This window comes from Pomacea canaliculata, linkage group LG1 (assembly GCF_003073045.1).
Source record: "Pomacea canaliculata isolate SZHN2017 linkage group LG1, ASM307304v1, whole genome shotgun sequence".
Taxonomy (NCBI): Eukaryota; Metazoa; Mollusca; class Gastropoda; order Architaenioglossa; family Ampullariidae; genus Pomacea; species Pomacea canaliculata.
Genome location: NC_037590.1, coordinates 24371359 through 24377469, shown reverse-complemented (window position 1 = coordinate 24377469; position 6111 = coordinate 24371359). Strand labels below are relative to the sequence as shown.

At 48.8% G+C, this 6111-nt stretch overlaps 1 long non-coding RNA gene across 1 annotated transcript; it reads left to right on the top strand.

Annotated features, from left to right (window-relative positions):
• The first annotated feature begins 1941 nt into the window (after positions 1 to 1941).
• Positions 1942 to 5052, top strand: LOC112572867. The gene is made up of 4 exons (XR_003101091.1): positions 1942 to 2182; positions 2719 to 3027; positions 3408 to 3687; positions 4873 to 5052. It is a non-coding gene; the product is annotated as an uncharacterized LOC112572867 (long non-coding RNA).
• The last annotated feature ends 1059 nt before the right edge of the window (positions 5053 to 6111 follow it).

The following is a 6111-nucleotide window of genomic DNA, read 5'->3' as shown; positions in this document are numbered from 1 at the left end:
CGGTACTGTGCATCTGCTACCCAAGTAAATGTTGGAAGTAGCTGGCATACTGTAGACCCATAGTCTCAATTATAAATTCTATTGGCATGAATGCGCGCACAGGCACCCACACCATTGTTTTCTCTAAAATGTTTCCTTTCATTCCTAAATCCGCTTTGAATAATAACACCCATAGAGACCAGTGGTGAATGTAGTGTGATATACCATTCATGACAGTGAAACTGTAGTCGCATGCCTCTTGTTCTACTAACAAACGGTTTGTTCCTTCAACGGTCTTTGTGGACTGATGATATCAAGCACGCACAATACTATTCACTCAACAGTGACCTCTGCGTTGGAACTGTATTCTGGAGCCTGTTAACAATTGTTGGTCCATAAAACAAAGGTGCGCAATGTGAGGGATGTTTGTTGGAGAAGGGACTGATCGAACTGGCGTGCGTGCTTATGTGAGTGATTGCACAGGAGGTAGAAAGTTACCCTGCCTTTAATGGATAGGAAGCTGTAAAGAGAGAGTAACAAAAATGTAAATGCGCTGACAGTTTACATTGTCGTCACTTCCTGCAAAGATGTAGGCTTCTTGTTGCCTGTGTGGGCCTTTCTCACATCACCGTCGTCAAGAACATCGGCAAGACACCGTCCAGAGACACGCCAAAGTGTCTGTCATGTGTCGTCCAGCTCCCAGGATGCATCTGTAAACAAAACCGGGCATGAGAAATGGACTGAAAAAATATACCTCCCTCCCCATCATTGTGTGAGAGAGAGATGTGGGGAGAGAGACACGAGGACACTGCATGCACGCAAATATTTCGGATAAGCGCGCCTTAGCTCCATTAAATATTCTTACTGAGTGCTAATCATTCATAGCTATGTATGGGTCTATTTATTGACCCTGCTAACTGAGCATAGCAATCTATTTCTTATCCTTTTCGAGCAGGGTACCTCGAGGGTTACCCCAGATCGATCGACGGTCTAAGTTATAACAGCTAACCTCAGAAAGCACCCTGGACCATTCACATGAAACTTCACTTTCAGTTCACAACGCTACAACGTCAGGTGTAAAAGGTGGGCAGCTGTGTGGGTGACGGATGTAAAAAACTGAAGTTTAATATCTGATTTATTAATTAGCCCTTTTTTTTCTTTCTTCATCTGCTCGCTCTGTTGCTCATATATTTACTAAATTTCTACGTCGATTCGATGTTTTTGTTCATTTTAAGCTCTGATTGTGCACATACACTCAGCTGGTTACTGAAGTTTGCACCCATGGAGACCCACATAATTATCATGTGGTTGATAGCAAAGCCTGAGCTGAAAAGATGGAGAGCGAAAAAAAAAATCTTCGCACATTTGCAGCAGAAAAAGGAGATAGAAAAGAAAAGGGTGGTTGTGGTGGATTAGAAGACCCAGAGCTATAGCTTTCTCCACTATGGCAAAGCTGGGCATGGTGCTCATATTAACTGTTGTTGCTGGTCGAATAAAAGGCGATTAATATTCTCTCTTGCACACACATCTGGCTGTAAAAGAAAGATATTAATGCTCACGGCTTTGTGTTTCGATCTATAGCTGAGGAAAAGTTCTCAATCAACCCATTGCATCACCACCAGGAGCTGCAAGTCATTCAGGAGGAGCGTACCTTACCTCTATAGATAATGATCGACATTGAGACCCATAGAGTCCCAGGTCCGTTAGGTAAGCGTGTATTTATTGATAAGTATTGTATGGCTGGTGTGTTGAGGTGTGTTTACCTGTCGCCATGCCCACCTGCGATGGCGGCGACTCGGTCGGCGGCGTGGTAATCGGGGCGAGACAAAAAGGAGGCGCGCGACAGTCTCCTGCGAACCGCGAGGTGGCTAAAAGTTCAAGAGGTTCGAGCCAGCCTCGAGCTCGTCACGGGGCCAACAGCGACAGGAGCGCGTGCGGATCACCCAGGGAGACAAGGTGAGTATCCGGACAAACAAGGCCGAGGGCTGGGCTGTAGGGGCTGTAACTATTGATCTCGGACAGCGCTGGCTGTGGCAGACTGCAGGCTGTGTGGCAGGACGTGTGGATGTGTACTGTAACAAACACACCTTTGGCGTGGAGACCGACGCCAGGTGAGGGCGTGCGGCAGAAAACCATTCCCTCCATGTGACACTGGTAACAGACAACCAACAACAAACTCCACAACGCGTCCAGGGACGTTCAGGTGAGATAACTAGATAACTAGCTCGAGCGCCTGGCCTTCTATCCTTCTGTTTGTCTGTGTGTCTGTGTGAATGAGAGAGAGGTCGGAGCGCAAAAGGGAGAAGGAGGGATCCGAGAGAGTTTGTTATTTAACCTTAGCGGCCGTAGCTTGCTTTCTCGTGAAAAAGGATGTGAATTCTGTGTCAGGTAAACCGTGATATAACTCTGGTCTCGAGCATATGTAGGTGTGCTAGTATCCTAACAAATAACAAACACCTGGCCCACCTCACTGGCGTAGGCTTTAACAGTTAGAATTTCAGGCAAGCACAAATATATACGAGCATAGAGTCCTGTTTTAGTCAGGTATTTGTAAGGTTTGTGTGTGACTGGTTTCAGTACAAGCTGTTCAAATTTACATTAGCTTCGTCCCTCAGTCATTCAATGTGACGTCAGCGGGTGTCATTCTCACAAAGACCTTTCTCCTTCATAACTCACCGGACTGGCAGGTAACAGCCGCACTGGTTGCCTCATTGCTGAAGCCTTTGTTAAATGTTCCAGAGCACGACAGACTGCGAACGATTGATGGTCTTCAGCTAGCTCCAGAAACTGGAGACACGTGACCAGAAGCAGTATGCAGGCGCTGCTGTCCAAGGCGCGGCAGCAGGATGTGCTAGCGTTGTTGTCGCCCTGCCTGCTGGTCTTTGCCGTGCCGCTGCTTCTGCCGGGGGTCACCATCACCACCGTGGGCCTGCTCGACAACCCAGGATTCCCCAAGTATGGCGCGCTTCACGTCGTCGGCATGATACTCCTCGCCTTCTCCATCGTCCTCATCGGGCAGGCATCGCCGTGGGTTGCGCCCTGGGCAAGGTATAGGCCGACTCCGAGAGTAGGTACTACAGTAGGTTACAGTTGTAGCTGGCACGGTGGGGATAGGACAAGAACAAATGATGATGATGATGATGATGATGATGTCATCTGTTAAATTACATCAATACTATTGACAATTCGTGTTTACATTTATACTACATTGTGTTAAGAGCATTCTTGAAGTCGGGGATAGGTGTAACCAGAGTGGATTGTTGGATCACCATGATGTCGACCGAGTTAATCCTTTATTTACTGACAGAAATAAATAATTTCCTTGTTTTGTGTGCTTGTCCATCAAATCAGCTGCTTGCTATAACCCATGCCTATCGAATGTACGTGACATCGAAGATGATTAATCCCATTTTGCGCTGGTTGTGCAGAGAGGGGGCCATCGAGTGAAGCCTATGGAGGAGGAGGAGGCGGCCCACACGTACAACACACACGCTGCCTCCGACAAGGACGGACTTAAACTGGGGCTGCAGCACTCGTCCGACACTCGCCCTGATGTGCAGCACTCGTCCGACACTCGCTCCTGATGTGCAGCACGTGCCCCCAGTCGCCCGCCCCAGGGCGGAGCACGACCGTCACGGCACGAAGCGACCTCCCCTGCCGTACCACCACCGGCGACTGCGCTGGCCGTTCACGACAAGTCCGGACTCGGTCAGTATTCTGTGAACTATTGCAGCTTTCAGAACGAGGTGGAACTCGGTCAGTGCTCTGTGGACGATAGCAGCGATGAAAACGAGGGCAAGTTAACCTCGTGTGACCTGACGCCCAAGGACGCTATATCACGGGCGCCTGTACTGCTGCTGACGTCCGGAATATCTTCTGGTAGCTTCGAAGTACCCGTGACAAGTGCAGCTGGGTGGCAGGAAGCTCAAGAGCAGCTGCCAGAAAGTAGTGACGTAGCCAAATCAGCAGTTACGCCCTTGGCTCGCAGTGGACCGAGAATGATGAGAAAGATGGTCGACACCACAAGCGCAGGCTGCCCAGGGCACTCTCCATGGATGCACCACGTGTTAGGGCTGATGGGGCACGGAACCCGGGGCCGAGCACTCGGAGGACAAAAGTAGATGTAGTCATGCTGCCAGGTCCGGCAACTCTTTCTCACCCTCCCTCCTCTCTCTCCCTCTCTACATCTTTGTCTCGGTGTGTGTTGTTGTGGTGGTGGTGGTGGGAGGGGGGGATGAGGGCTTGACCCCAGCCTACACGGGTTCTGTACGTTGAACAGCCTGATCAGACTGAAAACAAAGTGATTCAGTGATAAACTGGGTGTCGGCCTGTCGCCATGTCAAAGTAAATGTAGATCTGTGTCTGACAGACAGGCCATTGTTCCCTAACATCTGCCGCCCATACACAGACCCTCTTTTCATTTGTCCTTTTATGGTGTTTAATGAAAATGCAGCATTTTTTTGTGACTGCTTGTGTTGAAGTTGCTGTAGGGTGGTGGTTGAAATGAAGCTGTTTTAGTGTGGACTTTGTAGATTCCATTTTTAATGAATTTTTTCCCCTTTCGTAAACATATCTTCCCTTTTACTTATTATTGTTTTTGGAAGCACGATGCGGGGAGGGTGGGGCTGTGTATTTAACTGGTTAGCTCGACTTATATGCGATAATCATGGGCCTACATTGAATGATAATTTAATATATTATCGTGGTGATAGCATCATAACTGGGAACCGCGTGTTTGGCTATTGGCGCATGCATAGAACCGTGGTAGAAGAGAGTAGAGACGAAAATGTGTGTGTATTTACTGTATGACGTACCTGTATATATTTATACATACCTGTATCATATACCTATATCATATAATATGTATTGCATAGTTGCCTCTTACGTTTCCAGAGACACCTGTGACCTCCAGCCAGCCTCACCACACGACAGCAGCACCTCAGCAAGTGTAGCTGATACTCCTGTTCAAGGTCCACCCCACTGGAGGTCCTCTGTCCACGGACTTGCCATCACCCGGCTCCCAGTCTCTTCCCGTCGCGACGAGGCCTTGACCTCCGTGATTAACTCCAGTCTTCCTGCAGGTCACCGAGGAAAGGCGTCCATAGCGGACACTCACGATTCCTCGGAAGCCAAGGCCAGCTTGACATCAAGGGAGCTTGCAGTTGTTGATGTAACACTCGCCTTGCACTTGAGGCCCGGCGAGGAATTAGCGCGCGAGGAGGAGGAGGTTTCTACAGACCTCGCTTTCGCGCTTCCAGTCTCCCTCTTCTGCGTCCGTAGTCGGCAAAGAGTCCCAAGAGAAGATGTCAGCGCCCAGGTTGTGGAGCACGAGCTGTGACTTACAATGTGACGACACTCCAGCAGACATGACGGAGGCACCGCTCGCCTATCTCGAGGAGGAACCTCCCAGGCGCGATGCGAACCTGTCCCGTGCACTTGCTGACGACAGCACCACCCTGGCTCGCGCACATGCAAACCTCGACGACGGCGATCTAAGTATATTCGAAGAATTTTCGGGAATAAAAACTCAAAGCAGTCGCAAGCACAAGAATTGGGATGTCTCCTTAGTTTCGCTCGCCCAGAAAGACATGTTTCTTAGTTCGCCAGCAGCCACCGGACCAAGCGAACTGTGCGAGAAGTATTCTTCCGAGCAGGTGGAGCTTATCGAACTATTCTCCTAAAGATCAATCACTTTCAATTATTTCATTAGAATATCCAAGTGATCTTAATGAATGTCGAGAGACGGACTCCAATGCGCGTGATGCCACGTCACCACTGTCCTCGGCTCACCTTGTCGCCTTTGACCTCGTAGAGACGCTGACACCGCAGACAAACCACACCCAGCGTCCAGAACAATCTTCTCAAAGTCGAGAGACAAAGACAGCAAAGAAGAAGAAAAATAAACAAAAGAAATCAAGAAAAGGTCAAGGTAAGACTGTTGACCTTAAACAAATGCCGCAGGTAGCTGACGGTGAGACTCCAGTGCTATCTTGGCCTCTTCCACAAACTGCGATTCTGTGATGCATGTACATCTACTGTAAATATTATGTTTACCACTTTCTCGTACTATCAAGGAAGTGTCACTGCAAATACTTTTTCCAGTCTGAACCACATTATGAACGAACATAAATA